Here is a 23,505-nt window from a genome sequence, read left to right on the forward strand (position 1 = left end):
CCTGGCATTTTCTATGAGTAATCTCCCATGTGCTGTAGTCGCAGTTCAGTTTTGGTAGCACCTCTGGCCCTAGAAGGAAGTATTCCATGTCAGCATTCCTCTTCAACGGACACGTCATGTGTCAACAATTACAAGAGCCTGAAGCAGAGATCCTTGAGATCAGAGCATGGGAGCAGGAGTGCGACACGCTGCGGATTACAGATGGGGAGCACGTCCTGTGCGCTCTTCAATAAACCTTACTGATATAGTCCCTTTAGTATTGAGGAGCGCACGGTGCCATAACCTCATTAAATGCCTCAACCACAACTGATTTTTTCCTCGTTACAGTGGATATTATCACAGGGGCCTACTGACAACGAATACATAATGCTGAGCCCCCTCTCCGATGATTCCCAGTTCCCCGTCTTGGTGGTGCGATTTGCAGAGTGGCGTGGATACAGATCAGGGTCAACTGCCTGTCTACACTTTCCAGTCTCTCGTGACCTGATGTGGATTTGCCGAGTAGAAAATTTCTTGTGATAAAAGCAACTGGGAAGTAGAGATCACTCTGGGAATGTGGGAGGCATCAAATGGAAACAACTTGCCCATGGGCCGCACTTGCTACAGTAATAGGGCTACACTGCAATACCCATCCACAGCATCTGAACCCAGGCACAGCCATTGGATAAAAGCAGATGTTTTGTGATGTCACACCGCCCCCTTTTCCATCTAGGAACACCAAATTACATGTCCATATGCCAACGGTGATAAAAACAAAGTGGAAAAAAGCCAAAATCTTCTGGTGGAGCATCTTCATTGTTTTCTTTTTGAGTGCTCCGAAACCGTTGCATCAGCAGAGTGGATATTATTTCTTAAAACTGCTACAGCGTGAACCATAAAAATGAACAATGAAAGGCGCTCAAGCACAGAAAAACGTGTTAATGGATTTTGATAACAGCAGAAAACCATCCACTGCATTCATTATTCCTGCTGCAATATATTTCAGTTAATCCTAAACAGGCCCAATTTAGCACAGCGCCACAGAGGACCAGGAGTACACTGCATCGGGAGCCTCGGCTATTAACTCATTCTTCACAGTTTCGGGCTGCCGCGTAGATGACAACGCAGTCTTTCCAGCGGAACAGCAAGTGTTAACATATCAGCTTATTAGCGCCTAGGGTAGATTTCAGCCCGTTGTCAATTGGAGGGAACTCTTGGAAACTGTTCTAGCTGTCAATTTGCGTCCATTTTCTATCGGCACAATAGACGGTAGCTGTAAGCAAGGATTCCTAACAGAGAGTAAAAACGCGACCACCACTGAGTGAAAGGGTCAAGGTTATTGCTCTGAATGTTCATTATAACTTTGCCATAAGCGACAAGTCATGTAACTAGTAGCAGATATTAAAACAGGGATAGAAGAAGTGATGACAATTTTGGTCTGTCATCCAGGTACAGTGATACCTCCTCCAATGTAACAAGCGGATACACCGTGCTAAACTGAAAAGGAGAGATTCCGGATAGGCCCAGTTCACACCTGCGTTTGGACATTCGTTATTAACTAAATTGTCATCAAACCTGGTGCAGGGTCTTCCTTAAAGGGGTGGGCCACTCTTTTACATAAGTTGTCCAAGTACCTTTTCTGCCTTAACAATATTCCCTGAATGCTCACCAATTCATTTGTCATCCCTGATGCTTCCTTTATTGCTGTGTGCAGACACTCTGCATAGACATGTAAACAAAGATCCTACACTGGTAAATAGAAAAGACTTTTAGCAGAAGATGAGGATTCATCGTGCTGCCTATGTATGTCAGTGAGATGGACGGAGAGAAAAAAGACACACTGGAGGCCGCCATTACGAACGGACTGAAGGCGTGAGAAAAAGGAAGTTGCGTTGAGATGCAAAGTGCAATGTGTGGAGAACAAAGCTGGAACTCTCACAGGAGGCAAAGACACTTATACATATACATGTAGAGACATGTCTTATGGAACAGATTGATAGACAAGTGGCCAATCCCTTTAATCTGGCGCCCCCCTGATCTGCTCGGGAAGTGTGCACCGTTTTTTGTGAATTTTGTGCATGCAGAACTGTGGTGCAGACAGTAATAAATGTGGCTGAAACTCAGACTAAGAACCAACACGCACATTTTTTCTGTTTTGTCGGACACAGTGCAGCCGCTACACAAAACTGGCGCAGACACTTTGTAAAGTGCAAGTAGTTTGCACGTTCTCTCTAGTGAATGTCAGACGGAAAACAGGCGTGAATGCTTTAATAAAATGTGGGACAATGGGTCAGAGAGTAGTGCGAGTTCCGTACATGAAACACTAGTGGGAAAGCGGCTTCAGTGTCTGTCTCCACCACTACCGTTTCTGGAGATGAAAAAAAATAGCGCTGCAGCTTCGGTCCAATTTTCTGCTCAAGTTTGCAGCTTTCATGGGGACCAGTCTGTCTCCATGGCCACAGACTACAAACAAATCCTACAAATGAGTAAACATTAGACATATGTTCCTAGCAAACAATATAAACAGTGCCTTTATTACCAAAGCTGGCAAAAAAACATTAGAACACGGATGACCAAGTCCTTACTCATTCAACAGCTAAACCTCCAGCTACCACCATACACATGCACTCCTGGCTCAGACTAGAAAGAATGTGTTCTGAATGAGAGAATAGGGGACAGGCTCTACCACATAGGAACCTATGGCAGATGCTCATCTCCAAAGGCTAAAATGAAGGGGGAGCTGAATTATCATCCTTCTTCCAGGGATAAGTTAGGGTGACTGCATACATATGTTTAGCCTGCTCAAATAAAATCAGTGGGTTGATGCATGATCAAATGTGTACAGCCAGACTACCACCCCACCCCACCCACGGCCAGCCAGACTACCAACCCACCCCACCCACGGCCAGCCAGACTACCAACCCACCCCACCCACGGCCAGCCAGACTACCAACCCACCCCACCCACGGCCAGACTGCCAACCCAGCAACCCATGGCCAGCCAGAGACCCAGCAACCCATGGCCAGCCAGAGACCCAGCAACCCATGGCCAGCCAGACAATGGCCAGAAACACACACACCCACCAAAGTCTGCATTATTAGAAGGAAATAGCAGAACATTTAATTCGGGATGGGGGTTTCATACAAAGCAGGACCAGGCATGCCAGCATTCAACACCCCTGATCCTTTGTTATCATACATCACCATACACCTTTTGAAGACATGTGAGGAGGGTGTGAAGACTGGGAGGTATAGCTGTTGAGTGTGAATAGTAGGGAGAGTAATAGGCTTATAAAGGGCATTGATGACACTGATGCTATAATGAGCATTCACTGTATACTGTATACCCTCTGCCTTACATGAATTATTCACTCAATCCATGAAATCCACCTCATTCACAAAGCTTGGATTATCCAGAAGTTATACAGGAGCGTCTGTCTCCTTAATGGAAACAGATTTGCCCTCGGTGATATGCCCGCAAGCTATAAAGCAGGAAATCTTCCGGCCTTGGGAGACGACACAATTAACTCCTTGTGTTTAGAATCTTCATTTACAAATATAATTAATCTTAAGGTTATCACCTTAAAAATATTGAGAGTTTTTTTTTTTGCTCCTTAGGAGAAGCAATCTGCATGTTAATATGGATGCATCCCTTTATTCCAGATAGTCTCCGTGCAGCATAATTAGCCGCTGCTCAATAAGTCCCATGGAAGATAAGCATTTCTGGCAAAGCTCAAGTGTTCTTGTGTGCGGAGAAGAATCAGGTAGAACAGGAGCTCTGCCATCTCAATCACATACAAGCCCTGACACGGTTAATGAGCCTCCATCCTTCCAGAGGACCAGAGCCAACAGGAAAATGCGGAATGATTGCTCCGCACTGTCAGAGCCCAGTACATATTATTTAGAAAGCTCAGGAAGTGCATTAAAAAAAACACAAGAAATCCAAATCCAACATTCCGAAATGTGTTCACATTCTTACAAAGAATAATCGGTGGAATCCCCGGGGCTGTTTACAAGGTTATCCTTTGTGCTACAGATATGCATCCAGAATCTTGATCCAATAGCATCCGTCTTCTTCTAGTGTCTGACATACCTTGAATTGGAATCTCATTCAGCACACTCACGAATGCCACACAAAGACTCTCAGCTTTCGTCTCAGAGAGTCGGTAAAGAATTCCTTTTACTGTAAAATTCTTTACACCAGGGGGGGTTCAAAACCTAGAATCTGGATTCACAAACCTACAGTCAAAATAGACAAGGCCATATACTGCATGCTTTATACTTCTTTGTTGTGATTGCTTAGCTGCTGTTTGTGCTTATTGCCACAAGGGGCAGTATGTCACAGCAGTTGCATTTAACAAGGACTATACAGCACACAGTAGATGTAGTAGAGAGAAAATAGAGAAGGGGGGTCTTTTCAGAGACCAGACCAAAATGCTGTCCACTGGGGGTGATCAGACCAGAAATTGCTACCGTCAAACCAGGCAATCAGATTTGACAGTGGGAATAGTTAGGCTACCTGCACAAATCTCAACAGTGAAAAACAGACCTTTCTTCGTTTTTTCACAGCCGCAGAGTTTTTCTTAGAACCTCATAATCTAAAGTCTATGAAGGCCGATTATCAGGGATTGTACCCCAATTTCTGACGTACAAGCCCCGAAATAATCACAATGCACAGCGAACTACCAGGCGTTGCGATGATTTCCCGTTTATGCCACCTCCACAAGCGGGCATGGATACAAATAGAAGGGGAGTGGCCAAGTGGACATGAACAATCGGTGGTGCAGCCTTCCACCAAATACGACAATAGGTCAAGGACTTGTGAAGCATCCGGTGACACCGGGCTTTCATCATATGCCGGCATTTCTTGGAAAAAGCTTCTGACTAGGACATACTCTACTTTTTAACATATGTTGTACGGTCCCATTTAATAACCTCAAATACTTTAAACAGTATTGCACTTAGAGCAGGTTGTGCATTACCCCACACAGCTGTATACGACTGTACAGTAGCGATTCCCTGCTTCTGATACATAGCATCCGATTTTTCAGGTGACATCATCGGTCCCCATACACACAAGACCAAAAACATGCACCTACTGTATGTACAAGGGATTAGACACGGTACGACACTGACAGCTGGGTTCACACATGCAGTTTAAGCCAAGCATGCAAGTGGATTTTAAAGACATACAGGTATCTGGTCCGTCCTAACGTTTCTTATTCTCCGATCTATGAGTGACTTTAAATAAATAACCTTGGCATTTACATAGACTTCTCTCCCTCCCGTCACACAACACCAGCACATTACCATGAACTAAACATTGATGAAATCATACTCAAAGACAACTTTAAGACTTTTACAAGTTCATAAAACCAAAGATAAACATGGAGTTCGGAGGAAACCTGCTTGTCGTGAGATTATAAAATAAACCAGTTCTGCAGCCCCGTACTATAAACATTGTTCTGCCAAGCACAGCTAGGCAAATACATAAACCATCTGTGACCCCAAAGTCACAAGGTGGTTGGGATCCGCCACAGGTCTATTTAAAGGAAATCTACCATTTGTCTTTATGTATTGTGAACCAAACATATCTTAACAATGCTGTAGCGACACTGATGCAGAAACATATCTTGTTTAATCCCTAATTTGAGTGGTTTTCCTCAAAAAACTATTATAAAATTCAGGACCTTGGGAAAGCTGGGTTACATGCTGGCTGCAGTTCATAAACACATTACATGGAGCTTCCTGAACTGTCCAGACAGGACAACCTGAGCTGAATGATGGTGCAGCGATTGATTACTTCTGCCTGTCAGGCACAACACAGGGATTACATCATTCTGTGAAGCATTGCATAACTAGGGTAAGAGGAAAGCGCCCGGACATCCACAGGACCGACAGAGCCTCATTATTATAATTTTATACTTGTTTTTTTAATAAACCACTCAATTCATGGATTAAACAAGATATGTTCCTGCATCAGTGTAGCTACAGCATACCCAGATATGCTGGGTTCACAATGCATGAACATCAAATGGTAGATTTCCTTTAATAAGCAGAATTCAAAAAGGGCTAAAAACACGTGACACAACATGGTGAATTCCATCATGCCTGATCCTGCTCACAATGGCACAGGTATCCAGCACAATGTTTCTTACTACCTCATAACACATATGTGCTTGAATTGGTATATGCAGGGTAAGGAGCATTCAGCCTTTAAAGGACATCTACCACCAGGATGATGGATTGTAAACCAAGCCACTTACATGCATGGTATGTGCCCCCTCAGACAGGATCTGCTCTTCTTTTAGCTTATTATGTCCTGATTTTTACAAAAAAAGTTTTTAAAATCATGCAAAATAGCCTAAGGGGCTCCAGGCTCTATAGAAGTTAATATGGTCTGGACCCTCCCCCCAGGGTCATTTGCATAATTTTGAAAGCCTTATAATAAACTAAAATAAGAGTGGATCATGCTAATGTGGACGCACACCATTATGTCAGTGCGCCTGGTTTACATTCCTTCATCCTGGTGGTAGATGTCCTTTAATAACCGGGTAAAAAGACATCTTTATCTATTATGCAAGGAATTGCACAATGGCCCAAGATACAGCAAACATGGATAGATTTCTGATCACAAAACCTCTGATTGGTCTAAATGTCTGGAACACCATCTATAGGATAAAAGATAAGACTTGCCAATCAGTGGGGGTCTAGCCAAACACAAAGATATAAGTTGTGCATACGTCTGTGCTTTGTTCTCTCTGTGGTACTAACCAAATACAGCCCTGTGGGTACAAGGGACCCCCACTCTAATTATCAGTGGAAGGGTCAGCAGATAGACCATACTAAACCACAAGTTATCCTCAATTTAGTTTGTAGGGGAGTATGAAAGGCTGCGTCCACACAATGCATGAAGAGGAGTAGGAGTTCATGGAAGCTGCTGTGATTGTTTTATGTGGTCAGATGTGTACATGGGGTACAGTTTTCTAATATTAACCCCTTAAGGACGGAGGGGTTTTCGGCTAATTTCTCGCTCTCCAACTTCAAAAATCCATAACTTTTTCATTTTTCCGTGTACAGACCTGTGTGAGGGCTTATTTTGTGCGTAACAAATTTTACTTTCCCGTAATGTTATTTATTTTAACATGCCGTGTACTGCGAAGCTGAAAAAAAAATTCCAAATGTGGAAAAATTGAAAAAAAAACGCACATGCGTCACGTTCTTGTGGGCTCAGTTTTTACGACTTTCACTCTTCGCTCCAAATAACATGCCTACTTTATTCTTTGGTTCGGTGCGATCGCGGTGATACCAAATTTATATAGGTTTTATTGTGTTTTAATACATTTTCAAAAATTAAACGAATGTGTACAAAAAAGAAAAAACATTTTTTGCCATCTTCTGACGCTAATAACTTTTTCATACTTTGGCGCACGGAAATGTGTGAGGGGTCATTTTTTGCGAAATGAGGCGACGTTTTCATTGCTACCATTTTGAGGTCTGTGCGACATTTTGATAATTTTTTATTTAATTTTTTATGTTATGTAAAAAGGTGTAAAAGTCGCATTTCGGACATTTGGGCGCCATTTCCCGCCTCGGAGGTCACCGCCGGCCGTAACCGTTTTTATATTTTGATAGATCGGGCATTTTGGGACGCGGCGATACCTAATATGTCTGTGATTTTTACTGTTTGTTATGTTTTATATCCGTTCTAGGGAAAGGGGGGTGATTTGAACTTTTAATATTTTATAAATTTTTTTTATTTTTTAAACTTTTTTTTTTCACTATTTTTTAGACCATCTAGGGTACATTAACCCTAGATGGTCAGATCGCTCCTACCATATACTGCAATACTACAGTATTGCAATATATGGCATTTTTGCAGGTCATACATTACAATGAGCCACTGGCTCATTGTAACGAACCTGCATAAACCATGTAGCCTCGTGTCAAAAGAAGACCCGAGGCTACCATGGTAACCGATCGCCGCCCCCCGATGACGTTCGGGGGCGTGGCGATCAAAAAAAAGATGGCGGCGCCCGCGCGCCGCCGTCTTTTAAACGCCGCCCGCGACTTTGCGGGCGGCGTTTACAGGGTTAATAGCCGCGATCGGTGCAAGCAACCGACCGCGGTTATTAGCGGTGGGGGTTTTGTGCAAAATGCAAAAACCCCCACCTCTGTATGAAGAGGACTCAGCCCGTGAGCCCTCTTCATACATCCCTTATACCTCTGCGCCGTAGAGCTACGGCGCAGAGCGTTAAGGGGTTAAGTAGCTTAAGGACCTTTGATGAGGTCACCCTGGTGACATGACATTATGCCACGCCCCTCAACTCGCACCAAAGATGCATAGATACCAGGCAAGATTATAACTCTGATTTTATGGGGATCTGAGCGGAACTACTTTTATCTAAAAGCAGGGTGTCAGATAGCTACTAGAGCTCTATAGGAACCCATCACTACCTGTATTTATGAAAATAGTGGTGACGGTTCCCTTTAAAATCCATCATGATAAACCAGGTACACTTACTCATAGATACAGACACGTGAGCCCCTTTGATATTACAGCCGAGAGAGGGAGCGGGAAAGGGGAGGGGATGAGACCTTCTAATGCACAGTGTAACAGCTACAGCACAGAGGGGCTCTTTAACAGCCCCCATAGCACTTCAAACGCATTAGCACAATTTTAAATTTTGATTTTAGAAGCATGGAGGCCATGGATAACAAATGTGAGAAGATTACCATAGTCACGGTGCTTGGATCTAGGAGTAAGTGTCCCTGGTTTATCATGATAGGCTTTGATGGTAGATTTCATTTAACACATTTTTTTTTTTACACCTAAAGCCTTGCATTCGGCAAGTACCAACTCTTGTTGCTACTTACTGTTTGCAAGTGTAAGGTTCGAATCCATACACATTCAGGGAGGCGTTTCACTCATTTCAAAATACTCAAGCATTAACTAGAAGAAGTGACAAGTGTTTGCAAAAAGAGGTAAAAACCAATTTCTCTTCCCTCCATCTCATCGCAATGTACGGACTGATAAATAAAAGGCATTTAAAAGGAGTAGTAGCACCCGTTTGTCCTTAACAAGACATTGACCCATCTAGTTGTGTGGGAGCCAGGGACAGGAGATATAATCACATTTCAAGGATATTATATACAGATAATGATGATGCGGGGGATGACAGTGAAGCATTAACCTATAAACATGGCTGTCAGAGAAAGGACATCGATACAGAAAAATCAATAACTGGGAAAGCAGGGTCTACATATAACTAGTACAGAGGGCAGAGACATCAACACCGAACACTGCTAAATTATTCTAATAGACTGTATAACACATGAAAGGGAGTCTATGCATATACATGGGCTGCAGACGCTGCAAATCAGGTCATAGAACTAATAGGTATAATAACTAATCAGGTTACGTGTTATCAGAACATGAATGTAGCCATCAGAAGAGGCCCGGTTACATCAGGCACCCGCATGATCTAATAACGTAGTGTTTGGGATCATGTGCATCCATTAACCAGCTTATAAAAGTGCCCAACCCTGTCCTTTTCTTAAAAATCGGAGAAGGGTTAACTATTTACGTACCATTTCATTTACTTCACTAAAGGGTTAGTCCCGTTATTCCACGTTAGGCCCTACCCAAAGGAATTTGCTGATTGGTGGGGGCGTCAGTGACGGGACCCCGACAGAACACAAGAACAGGGGTCCAATGTGTCCCCATCACAACCAGAGCCTCGGCTGCTCCGGTCATCTCAGGGTGCGAAGGGAGTACATAAGACCCCGTTTTCTTGATCCGTGGGGGTCCCATCACCGAGACACCCACCTATCCTGTGAATAAAGCCTCACTTGCTATGACAGGACAACGCCTTTAAAGCTTGTACCGATGTTTGCAATGATATGATATGGAAGCAAAGGTCGACTAAACCTCACCATAATCTAATCTAATATCTATAATCTATCATTCCAATCTGTGACTCTCCATCTGTTGCAAAACAATTCCAATCTCCAATAGCAATAGGTCACCTTTAAAGGAAATCTACCACCAGGATGAAGGATTGTACACCAAGCACACAGACATAGTAGTGTGTGTGGCTCCAGGCTCCATGGCTATTAATTCTGCCCAGAGCCCCTTAGGTTCCTTGTCATAATTTTAAGCTTTTTTTGTAAAAACAAGGGCTTAAGTAGCTGGAAGAGCGGATCCTGCCAAAGAGGGAGCATACACGAGCATGTAAGTATGCTTGGTTTACAATCCTTCATCCTGGTGGTAGATTTCCTTCAAGAGTGGTCTCCTACGCAGTAGCAAGTCTTTGACAGAAGGGCTAGATAGCCAAATAAAACTAAGGCCTAATTTTGTGCATCATAAAAATTTCTGGTGCAATTTTGCTGCATTTTAAGGGCTCATTTACAAAAGATGTGTTTACAGAAAAAGAAATCCCTTTTCAGTCTGATTTGCATCAATATTGTACTTGCAGCCATTTGTTTTCATCTGGTTTGCAAAAAAAAAAACCTGGTTCCGCATAGTCTGAGATACAGAAGTCATCCATGTAACGCTGTTATTTTGTGAACCACATTTATCATCACTGATGTATATAGCGGGTGGCTGCGCCAGTGTACAGGCAGGACCTGGCATAGAATTGTGCTATAGCCTGTACATTTTCAGGTCTGAGTGTTCCCAGGCTATAGCTTGTGGGGTAAATCTGCCACTGGCCGCGCCTCCCATCATGCCCCTCCACACCTAATTGCCGTGGAAATAGCATGAAGGTGATTTGCTAGTAATTTTTTTCAGGGCTTGTACACCAGAAAAAAGGCCTACAAGCCCTGATAATTTATTTTAAGGGGGGAAAAGGGGAAAAACAGACAGACATGTGAATGGGCACATACACACTAAAGAGTTAATATGCTTTAGGCTACAGGTAGCCAGCAGAAAAAAATGTTGGAATGAGCCCTTATCCTGTGAAACAAAACAAAAAAGTTAGGGCTTATAGTTCATCCCGCTGGATCCACTTTTTGGGTTCAGCTCAAAAAACTGCAAAGGATTTGAATCCTGTATGGGGCGTTTTAGGCAGCGGGACGCAGTGGCGTTCTGTGCGTCCCCATTCTCAACGTGTTCGCAGTCAATGTCTAGAAGGCCATATAACACCAGCAACTAATGCTGCTTTGACTACTGTACAAACTGATGGTAAAGCTATAGAAGTTTGATGAAAAGTAGCATAGTCGTAGCGGTATCTGCACCACGTAAAGCCGTAACACCACACATGCGCCAAACTAATAGGCAATAATTTTAATGCAAGCCATTTGTCTACTCCAAAGACAGACGGAATAGATCGAGGTAAATATAGATGGGCTTGATTCAGAACGTGTGCCCTATGAGAGGCTCATTCAGGCCCATCTCGATAGTTCAGTTCTCCTATGATGGAATGATATCTAGTAGAGCACAGAACAAGCCCCGCAGTGTGGAGCACTGCAGAAATCTCATGTATGGTCGCCCTTCATGTAAAACAGATGCTATATTGACAGTGTGGCTCTGTCCATAGGTTCCTTCTATTCACGGAGATGAAATAGCGTCAATGAAATTATGGTCATCCAAGAATAAAAAGACAGCACATTGCCGTCCGGTGAATAATGGCTGAAAATTTGCATCCGATTGTTAATGCGCTTTTTCTTTAATCGTGTATATTTCCAAAAAGTCCGAGGTTCTAAGCGCTGATGTCTTGTTGCTTGTCCTCCTGCCAGACGTATATATATTCGGAAACATTTGTCCGCAGACTGCAGAATCAGCAGCTACGACACTTTGCTGTCACATCATAATATAATACCGCCCTTCTTCCATGTTTTGCTGAATTCTGACCAGTCCGACAGTCGCTGTTTAGTCAGTCTTACCAGTTAACAGATACAAGTGTTCCTTTTCCGTCACTACCTTTCTTATAGCTTGTTCCGGAAGTCGCCGTTGTTGACCGTCGAGCGACAAATGAATGTAATGTAATTTATCAAGACTTCGCTATACTGGAGCTCAAGGGAAAACAATGCGCCAGGAGGAAAAATGACACCTAAAAGTGAAAGACTACAAAACAACAATGAGAAAACATGATAGACTATATTACCACGCTGTTCGTTGGGGGTCCGTGAGCTGGGATACATTCCAATCACAAGAACATTCTCTTAAAGGGAACCTGTCAGCTCCTTCGGAATCCACTCACTCTGTACTAAACCCTGCGCATGCGCAATGTTCACAGACTTACTGTCCGAGGCTTCATTTAACAAATGTGCTAAGCCATCTGTTCAACATGTACAAGTGCAGTGGTGGTCCAAATTGTAGCAATCGTCTTTTCCATTCTACCAGAAAAGTGCAGTGCTGTGGAGCCCTTGCCCAGAACCGGAGTGCAATGTACCGTGATGCTCAAAGGAAACACCTGCATGCATACGTGAAGATTAAAATTGACGCATAGAGAATTAATCACTGCACATGCACAATATTTGGGGTTTCGGCACACTGTCAAAACTTGTCAGCCAAAGATAAAGGGGGCTTTGCAAACAGGGGTAGATTGACTAAGCAGGGAGTCCAAAAAGGAACACTCTGCCGACTCCATAAAGTGAAGGAGATGCTTGTAACAGTGCCAGGAGCCCAAGACACATTTGGTTGGCAGCAAAGCTGTATTTCAGATAACCCAATCAGTTTGGAGGACTAGAAGGGGTTGACCGATTACCTTTATTCTCCTTTGGTTTCTTTTGGGTTACTCTTTTGGCCTCCGTTAGCCACTATGCAATATGGGAGTCCATGGCCGATGCATGTCAAAGTAAGATAAAAAGTTCACCTTGGGCGGGGGGATTGGTAGGAGGGGTTGCCGGGTTCCCTTTAACCCAACAGTATGGGAGCCTATGGTGGACACGTCATAAAGCAGTATGTATATACTAGGAGCTTTCCCCGTCAAGCTATAATGTGATGTCACCGACTGTAACACATTAACAAAACCCCATAAAGAAATGAGAACAATTAGCCTGACAAAACAGCCAAGGGCAGCACATGAAGGTGTAAATGAATCCCTGTCAGGCATGGCTTGTTTGTGTATTCTGCACGTCTCCTGTCCGATGAATAAAACCTGCTATTACCTGTAGGAGATGATGAATCCAAATATTATTTGCAGTGCAAACACAGCCGTCACCCAGACACGAGCATCTGCTCACACTGGAACGCATCATGTTGGTTACAAGCTTAGGAAATGGCCGGGTTGCAGCAGACATGAAGGTGGCTTTGTTAATGTGATCAGTGCAGGAGATCCTATTACTTGGCCGGTTTAAGCCTTCATGGAGATGTGAATGCGGCAGATACTTCATCTGAATCCACATATTAAAATCCATCAGCGGTGATATAAAGCATAGCCGTCAACTCATTGCCCGCAGGCCGCATCCGGCCCCCATGTGGATCTAATCCTACCCCCGACATAGTCAGCGAGTCAAACCAGGCAAGAGAGAAAAATCAATGGCAAATATCTACCATATAAAGAAAGAAAGGAGAAATCTGGAGGTGAAAACAGAAAACTAATATGCATCTTGGAAAATGGCTACAATAAATACTACTTGTAGCATGTAGGGGAGCAGAGGAAAGTACCCCAGTCCTAAATACTCTTCTGTTGTGTCTCTTCTAAAGAAAATAAGTAAATATTTGTATATCTTAATATATTTATATATCTTTTGCTCATATTACCCATATTATACTTATCCTGTTAAAGTTTACAGGAAACCAAAGGTCACATGACTGCAGGACAGAACTTCCTTTGATGTCCCGTGTCCTGCTGGCTTCCAGTGGATGAAGGAGGTTTTGCGCACGCACCTCCAATCACTGATATGGGAGGAGCTATGAGAGAGGAGGCACGCAGACAGTAATGAACGCATAGTCCGTGCTTTTCACCGGTAGCCAGCAGGACACAGGACGTCATAGGAGGGAGTCCTGCTGCCAAAGGGTTATTGGAGCCGTATTTTCCAGCAAAATCTAATAGGATAAGTATAATATAGGATACCCTATGGGGTGTTATACTTACTATGTTAAAGCTTAGTGTAAGTGGCCCTTTTAAGATACATCATTCTACAACTCAGGTTGTCTAGCTCATATATTAATGTCTAGACCAGACACACCTTTAGCAAACACCAAGCGTACGTCAGTGCCAAGGTGCAGTCACACTCACACTCATGCACTCACCATTACGCGGAGCATTTAGTTCAGACAGTCATAGACACTGCAGAAAATGTAGCCAACACACAGAGTCCGGGCATCTAAAATAAGGTCAAATTTACATGTGGCGCTTGAATTGCGTTTTGGAACACTTGTGATCGGAAACAGGAACATATGTCCACAAAAATGGTCCCCGAGTCATCCAGGCATTACACAAGGTTTTGCCTATTTGCAAAAAAACCCCCCAAAAAACTGGCAAATTACTTCACCGTTCTCTCGAAAGGCCACAGGATTGTGTTCCATCAGCAAATATGGGCGGCACATGGATGACTCCCTCATGTTCTTATAGACTTCTATGGGAAGGCTGAGCTGCAAACATTGGCAAGGTAAGCACCAGCTCTGAGCTTTCCGCTGCCTCCAAAGTAAAAACCATGTCAATGTGGCTATTTAAATGAATGCGTCACCAGCTAATTATATTTAAAAAAAAAAAAAAAAGGATAGCAGACGGCTAGAACAGTGCTCGTGTGCATTTAGCTTTGATCCTGACGCTGTCCATCACCAAGCTTGACACACACCGGGATCACCTAAAAAACAAACTTATAATTAGCAGCAGGGAGCTCGGGGACAAGATGTCCGATGCTCCAGGCAACTAATTATGCACGTCCCCGCACCTCCCTCTCCCATGGTGTGACAGAAAGATGACGTCAGCAAGAAGCATAAATTCACACCTCTTGTGTGACATCACTGCCCTCTCCCATGCTCCCAGCTATAATTAGCAGCTAATTGTTACTAATTATAAGTTTGTTTTTCAGGTGATCCCGGCGTGTAAATCTTAACGACGTATAGTGACAGGATGAAGGTGCAGAGGAGCTGGGGTATTAGTTTAGTTATCTACGTGGTTGATTTCCTGTAAAGAAAACCTGTTGCCATATTTTTCACATATACCCCTAGTGACAGGTTCCTAGAGTCCTATTAACTAAAACTAGCTAAAAAATATGTTTCCCTCTCATCCCCAGAAGATGTTATTTATAATCTTGCCTGCTATCCAAGGATATCTATAGCGAGTCAAGGGGCTGAATCCAGGAGCTCCTCCCCGTGCCTTCTCAGGATTCAGCAATAATGTCATGTGACCAGGGTGACATCATCTAAGGTCCTTTAGCTTCCTAACAATAGCAAACTGTACCTCATTCATATAACTGATCACATGAAATCATAGCATGTCTCCATGACTTCTATACCTCTTCATGTTCATGCCTCAATGGAAGCTGCTGTGGTTTCATGTGATCAGATAATACATGGGATAAAAAAAAGGAAATTGTAACGGAAAAGGACCTGAGAAGATGTCATCCTGGTGACACGACATTACTTGCAGAGTGCTGAGAAAGCATGGGGAGGTCCTGCTGGATTCAGCCCAACTTACTATAGATATACCTGGATATCAGGCAGGGTTTTAAGTTTGGGTTTATGGGAATGTAAAAGGAAACAATTTTAAGCTAAAAGAGGGGTATCAGTTAGTTAATAGGACTCCATAGGAACCTGTCACTAGCTGTATTTGTGAAAAATGTGGTGACAGGTTCACTTAAAAGGGGTTTTCCAGTGTTACAATACTGAAGGCCGACGCTCAATATTAGATCAGACAAGTTGCAATATTTCCTGCTACCACTGATCAGCAATTTAAATGGCCTTTGTAAAACCCTGACACTTTTTCATCATATACCATTGGTCTGTACACTTGGTACTAGCAGAGCAGCTAATAAAATGTAAAGAGTGGTGGGGTACAAAGCTATGGAAACTATTAACAGGCTACAGAGGGGTTACAAGGAGTCAGACTCCCACCCCTCCATCACTAAAGGCACTGACTGCAATAAGCTAAAAACTTTATATGTATATATCAGCACATAGAAGGTTTACATAGCTATTTCCCTACAGACTTAACAGTATTAGGCACAAAAATGCACATAATAATAATAATAATAATAATAATAATAATACACAGGGACATAAGCTAAAGATATGGTAACCTATATGCTTCTAGGATGAGATGTATATACAGAAATCAAAGCTAAAATCACACCAGGAAATGTATAAATGGGCACAAAGAAAATCACCGTGACCCAGAGGTCTCGCCCCATAACAACATCCTACATATAGAAAACAGGAAATCCATGGCCGGCAAGTGACCTCTGCCCCTCCCATTCATAAAAGGGCCTGCTTGCTATACGCTCCCATCTTGCAGGCTGCGTCACCATCACAGCTGACATTTCCACATTCGCTCCTAATAAGTATTGTCATCATCCTGAATAAACACTTGTAATTAGCCAAGAAGCCTCTGGGCCCGAGCTATTGTTTTACACATAATGTGGTAGGTGAAATAGTCTGCAGGGGCCTGGAAAACACACAGACAGCTGAGAGTCACATAACAGTGTGTCCATACATCACACTTATGAGAAACGTTCTGCTGTATACTACAGGTTTTCGCTGTTAGGAGAAAAGTAAAGCAAGTCATGTGTGTCCCAGCACGGTACCAGAGGTTCACATCACTAAGACTCAGTTCACACGGAACAAAAGGCTAGGACTATAAAGCAACTCCAGGCCGTATAACATTACGACCATTCATGTCACGATACCAGTTAGTATCAGTGACTGTGGTCATGAAGAAGGCAGTATGGATCTCTACTGACGGTCATAACAGGCGCACAATGCAACCATAATAAGGCCACTTTTTGGGTACACCGAGACGTTCGAAATTATCAGCTGTGAGCTCTTGGCTGCCATAGACATTCATTGTGCACCGACATCGCACGGTGAACACTGCCAAACCGCAAAAGATAGAGTAGGTCCTATACCTGCCCTGATTTGTGCATGGCCGCTCAGCTCACCCCTCCTCTCCCATCTTGCAGCTCACAGGACTTCTGGATGTCTGAATATACCCTTACACATATTCTGCATCAGTACTTGGAAGCCAAAACCAGATATGGACCATACAGAGAAAGGTGTAATAGAAAGATTTGTACAACTATAACTTGTTATACAACTTGTATAACTAGGAGTCTCGTTCCCGACTGTGTTCAGTCCATGAAATCAACCCACCACACGGCCTGGGATTTATGGACTAGGCAATCTCACCAGTTTTATATCTCGGGTTACCTGCATATGAACATTACTGCTAACAATGGGCCCTGTGCGTCATTGCGTATGAAGTTTGCTCTCAGGAATAGGGCCTGTTCCATAATCTGTGGTTCGGTCCATAGACTCATACACAATGGATCTTGGAAACCATCCCCCATGTTAATGAGCCCATTGAAATATTTAGGGCCAATGTAACAACAGCTACCCCACAGCCAGTTTGGGGGCATATAGCCTTACTGATAAAGTATCACGAGGTACTGAGTAGCCCTAGCCCTCTGCAGCATAACCATGCACGGGACCGTACCCCCATGCTGCGGCCCATGCACACAAACGGATGCTCCCCCGGTCCGCAGCCCAGATGAGCATCCAGCTTGGTGCAAGAGACAGGAGGGGCAAATGCTTCTCACCCCTCTCCATAGACTACCAGCCAGCACCGTAATACTGCAAAATATAGGATATTTCCTGGACAAGTCTTTGCCATTTTACCACTGAGTACATAATCCTTTTATGTGCATTTATAAATATTAGTAAGTGACTCAACGCCAAGAATCATATTCTAAGAAAATAATGACATGGTGTTATGTAACGAGACGTGACAGGGATAAAAAGACAGGGATTCTCAGGACACTTACATTACCATTGGTCCGACTTCCCTCCATTGAGAAGTGGGCATGAAGTGCACCCAAATATAAGGGCACAGGATGACCATTGTGTTCTCCTACATATACTTTTGACAGCATTTAACACTGAAAATGCCAGTAATACTATGTTGTTTAACGCATCGTTTTTATTACGCCTATTCACATAACACACACATCGGCTGTCTGTCTTCATCATGGACAGCAAAACTGTATATTAAGACTTCCATGCGTTTCATGCGGGTGAAAAAAAATCCAAAGGAACAGGTTCTATTTTAGTCTGTTTTGTGAACATTGACGCATCCCTTGAATGTATATGGATTTAAAGGGGTTGTCTCACGTGTAAATGTTATCCCCTATCCACAGTTCTACCAGCCAACATACAGTTTACCTTAACAGGATGTTCTGGAGAGACCGTCTGTCCCCAAATAAGCACCAAGACATGTGCTGAACATAAAAGTATAAGAAGCTCAGAAATCAACATCTTATGACATGACAGACAATTGCTGGAATATTCACCATGAAGTCAGTAACATTCTGTATGTAGTCAAAGTTGGTTAGAATAGGCCCGATCCTGTAAATTTAGCCAGAGAGTCCGCAATGAACAACTTATACTCAATCTGAGGGACAACCAAAGGACCTTGTGAAGAAAGTTAACAAGACAAAGTGTCCCGTCACTACTTTAACTTTCAGTAGAGGTTTCACCCATCAGATCCTGGACACAGACTATCCTAAAAATATCCACCAATGGCTAGAATTGTATCTTGTATGGCACATCAATGACGAGATTCACATAAATCAGTAGAATCTGGCACAATCATCACTGACCACCATGTGGTACCCTGCTCCTGTAAGCTACAAGGTCATCTTCAGCTCCAGATCCCTGTGTACAAATCCATAAACACAGTTCTGGAAAGTCCTGAGCTTCCATTGGAACAAAAATCCTGACACCTAAACCTGGTGAAAACACAAACCGCCAAACCGAAAGCTGAAACGTGAGACTCTTGACAGGTAACACAATGCCTCATAAATAAATTACTACAGGATTTCTCCTACTCTCCTTTTAAACACAGTGTGACCCAAATGGACCAGACGCATACAAATCACACTCCATAATGGCAAAGTTGTAAGAAACTGGCAAGCAGAAATCCGGAAGATTTGGCTTGGTTTTTTGGGTGCTTGGTGACAGTCATATCATGTGCCACAACACAACAACATTCATTCACGAGGTCACCCGCATATCTAAGTTACCTCCCACACAAATGGAGAGGTTAATGTAGAGTTAATAAAGTAATCTGCAATGGTGACAGTTCCTGCTGGGTCTGAAGGGAGGAGGAGCGTGACTCATTGTATTCCTAGAGTCATGCTCCTCCCATCAAGTATAATTCAGCTGTGACTAGAGTGTTCCTTTAACCACAAGATAACACAAGCTTGTAACAAGCAAATCTGACAGCAGCAGCCACGTCTTTTAATAATAATAATAATTCTTTTATTTATATAGCGCACATAGATTACGCCGCACTGCACAAAGCATGTCAAATTGGTCCCTGTCCCCAATGGGGCTCACAATCTAAAACATCCTAACAGTATGTTTTGGAGTGTGGGAGGAAACCGGAGTACCCGAAGGAAACCCACGCAAACACGGAGAGAACATACAAACTCTTTGCAGATGTTGACCTGGGTGGGATTCGAACCCAGGACTCCAGTGCTGCAAGGCAGAAGTGCTACTCACTCAGCCACCGTTTCTTGATACAAGGACCTTATAGAGGTACATATAACATCAATATATGAAAAAACGGTAACCTGTATATCAAGTCACACACACAAAAGCCATGATCTATGATAGTCCCATGCAACAGTGACAACCCAACTGCAGTCGCGGATCACAATACGGGCAGTATTAGCCCTGAGCCACCCACCAAGTTCAATAACGTCCTGTAGAGATGATAATGAGGGGACCATCAATCCTCAAATCTGGCTTACAACACATATACAAGGGACCTTAGAAGGTCCTTAAAGAGCAGACATTAAAGTGTACGGAAGGCACCTCCCTCCTTGGTTCTAGTACAGTAGGAAGTAAATATCAAACCATTCAACTAAAAAAAAACTAAGACTTTCATAGAGCCCAGTGCCCAGCAGGCCTGGACACAACAGAATTAAAGTAACACCATAATCGATTCCTTAATAAAAGTGTAAGGACCACGCACATTAGGGAATCCATTTTGAACCCAATCGACTCCTCTGATTGGCTAAGAGCAATGCTGATGTCAGCGTTGACAGTACAAGTGTTTATTATGAATCAGATCAACAGTAACAGTAAAGTTTTATCGACATCAGGATTAAAGTCCCACCAGATCTTCCGGTTAGATTCCGATATAGTTGTCCGATGGCCATGATTCCACATAAACCTGCTGGCAGGGGGGCACCCCAGGCCTGCGTGCCAGGAGGACAATAGGGAATAATGAGCAATTAGAGGCAATCCACACAGCAGACAGGAGATCACACTGCTGCTATACCAGCTCTGGCCTCTAGGTGTCTGCCAGGGAGGGGGTGGGGGGTCCTTCCCTCCCATTCACTCCCTCACCCTGAAGGGGGGTCGGACACTTACCTTCCCAGATGCTCTACACCATCAATAAAGATTGGTGAGGACCCCGCAGAGAAGAAGGGAGCAGGCGGAGGAGAGGAGCGGCCTGCCAGGACAGTGCTGCGGCTCTAGGAGGGAACAGGTTAGTATCCTGCGGCCTACAGCGGTATCACAGTGCTCATAGCCGCCAGGGTAGTAGTGGAGCTGTGATGGATGGAGAGGGCCGGCTTCTCCCGGTGCCTGGGACTGACTCTGTGTGTGACTCTCCACCAACTGACTCCTCCTCTCACACCAACCGCCTCTAACCCCGCCCTCCCTGAGCAGAGCACCGCCTCATTGGGTGATGCGCCGCTCGTGACCCCGCCCAACCCAGCGTCGGATGTGACGTTATCCAATGACGGAGTCAAATAAAGTGATAACAAAAAAAAAAAAAAAAAGAGGCAAAGCAAGGGCGAGAGACCGAGCGAACTTGGCATCCGGGTCTTTTGTGACGTCACCGCGCCATGCCTGCCGGGAGATGTAGTTCTATACGTGCATTGTATGCAAGGAAGGTTTTTGTTATCTCACGTTGTTTGTGGGGAGGACTATGTATGTTACTTATTTACTGTATTCTTCCCGCATCGCCAGATTAGATCAGATTTAGTTGTGTAAATATAAGTCAGGGAAATAAGATTTGTAAAAAACCAAAGTATATAGAAAGATAAATAAAGCATTGCTGATAATATGGGGCTCACAGCGTCCTAGGACTGAAGTTTCTTCAATGAATATACTATGCACTTACATGGGAAGCACCAGTTCAGGGGAAGGTGTTATATACCTCTGTTAGGCCTCATTCACACATGTATTGTTTCCAGGTGCTATCCATAGATACTGACCCATTATTGTCTCTAGTCGCTGTTTTCCATCAAAACAATGCAGGAAAAAAATGAAGCGTGTATAATTTTCCCACGTTTGGGAAGTCTATGGGTCCACCCAAAAAAAAATTGGTGAATGAGCCCTGTAATGTGAAGGATTTATCAGAAAATCCCTGGCATACAAGCCCTGAAATAGAGGGAATTGCTTAATAACAGACAGAAATTGCACCTATTTCCCCCCATAAGCCACCTCCACATGAAGGGGGAGTATCCAGCGACAGAGTGGGGTGCTCCTGCCCCATGCCTGCATACTACCTAGACCCTGGGCCAGGAATTGACCTGGCATAGAACTACATACCCCCCACCTTTATTCAGAGAGAAAGAGGAACAAAAGATGTTGCACGGTATGCACGACATGGAAATTTTTATTGCCTGAGCCACGCCTTTTGCTCTGCCACACAGTATTATTTCACCCTTAGTACCCTCCGTCTCTCTCTCACATTGTAGCCCCTCTTATTGTGCCCCCCCCCCCTCTCACCCCCAGCAGCTCCCCCTCTTCTTTTGCTCCCCTTGTAATTGTAACTTCCAGCACCAGGGGCTCCCTCTTATTGTGCCTACACCAACATCTCCCCCTGTTATTATGCCCCCCACTAGCAGCTACCCCTGTTATTGTGCCAACCTAGCAGCTTCCTCGGGTATTGTAAGCCTCTGCCCCCATCGAGCAACTCCCCTTGTTATTATGACTCCCCCAACAGCTCCCCCTGTTATAATGCCCCCCTCCCTAGAAGCTACCCATCTTATTTGCCTCATTTAAATAAAAAACACATTCACCGTTTCCTGTTCACCTCCTGCACCTCCTCTCTCCACTGCTTTTGCTGCATGTAGCAGTGAAGCCGGCAGGAGGAAGAGGTGACATCGTTACATGATGTCATCACCTGCCAACTGTGCTACATTCAGCAGAAGCAAAAAGGAGCTGCTGCAAAGGAACGTGGAAAGGTGAGTGTGTTTTTTATTTTGGCAGAGAAACATTGATATTGCAGTTAGTTGCCGACTCCCTGTAATCAGCTCTGTTAGCTTCCAAAGGATACTTGGAGAGCTGATGCTCTGGGACAGATCCAGAAAATCATGATTGTCCCGCTGAGTGCAGGATGGTTGGTAGGAATGTAGAAAAATGCAGGATTTGACGTTTATATTTTGCGAAAATGAAAATGTAATAAACACACAGATAAAATCGCTAATTTTGACTTTAATTTTGTAAAACAAAAACTTGATTCAAACAATGACAATCTTTTTAAGATGCATTTGCAATTTCCTGGTAGATTCCACTGAGTTTCCTGAGAGTCTCACTTGTGGTTTGGTAATCTGTACCTTACCATTATTCTAACCTTGCTGTAAAGGAAATCATCTCTCCCTCATAGACGTGTGATAGACTTGTGGTTATTCACTGTAACTGATCAGGAAAGACAAAGTTGACATACAGCTGTTTCGGAAAGGAGGAGGGGTGAACACCGTGACTGGACGCCATGGGTGTCAATGGGTACCGGTATCCAGTTGCAAATGGTGCGGCCACATAGCGGTCCCCATTATGTTCATGTGAATGGCCCTAAACTAGCATATTGGTTCTGTCTATGACTTACTCACATTCTGTGCAAGGACTGCAGCAACAATGTACTCACAGATAAGACATTATAAGACTTTTTTTTTTCTATCATACCACGATACTTGTGCAGCCTTGTTAAGTATTCAGAGATTGTCTGTGCATCATTTAATTCTGTGCCCGGTCCTACCTGTGGTAGAAATATTCTTCAGCATGCAAACTTACACCTTTGAAAGTTCGCTTGCTGCAGCACATAGGAGGAATGCCCAACCCTTGGGGATGGCATTACAAGTGCCGGCGGATCGCTAGCATTTGTGTTTATTTCAGGGCTTCTATGCCTGCTTTCTGGCATATGACTCTACATATGACACTGTATATAACTTTTGGACTATTGTAAGTTACTTAAAATACTTGTCTGAGACATCTCCAGTCCAATGATGTTGCCAGAGCAGTACATCATTGCTGTTGCAGATTGGCCACAGATGTGATGGCATCACAAGCATTCCGGCTTTGGCTGCGAGTGTACACAAGGTCTTTGCCACTGCAATGGTG

At 43.7% G+C, this 23,505-nt stretch overlaps 1 protein-coding gene across 3 annotated transcripts in view; it reads right to left on the reverse strand.

The window, feature by feature from the left end:
• The window catches only part of RERE (arginine-glutamic acid dipeptide repeats), a 203,094-nt gene extending 182,189 nt beyond the window's left edge, over positions 1 to 20,905 (reverse strand). For 2 of the 3 annotated variants that reach the window (XM_072155929.1, XM_072155926.1), the window contains exon 1: positions 20,527 to 20,905. The gene's annotated coding sequence lies outside the window, so the exon portion shown is untranslated. The remainder of the gene's footprint in view (positions 1 to 20,526) is intronic. The other variant, XM_072155924.1, reaches the window with a different exon arrangement.
• Between the last annotated feature and the right edge of the window lie 2,600 nt (positions 20,906 to 23,505).

Source organism: Engystomops pustulosus, chromosome 6, assembly GCF_040894005.1.
Source record: "Engystomops pustulosus chromosome 6, aEngPut4.maternal, whole genome shotgun sequence".
NCBI classification, from domain to species: Eukaryota; Metazoa; Chordata; class Amphibia; order Anura; family Leptodactylidae; genus Engystomops; species Engystomops pustulosus.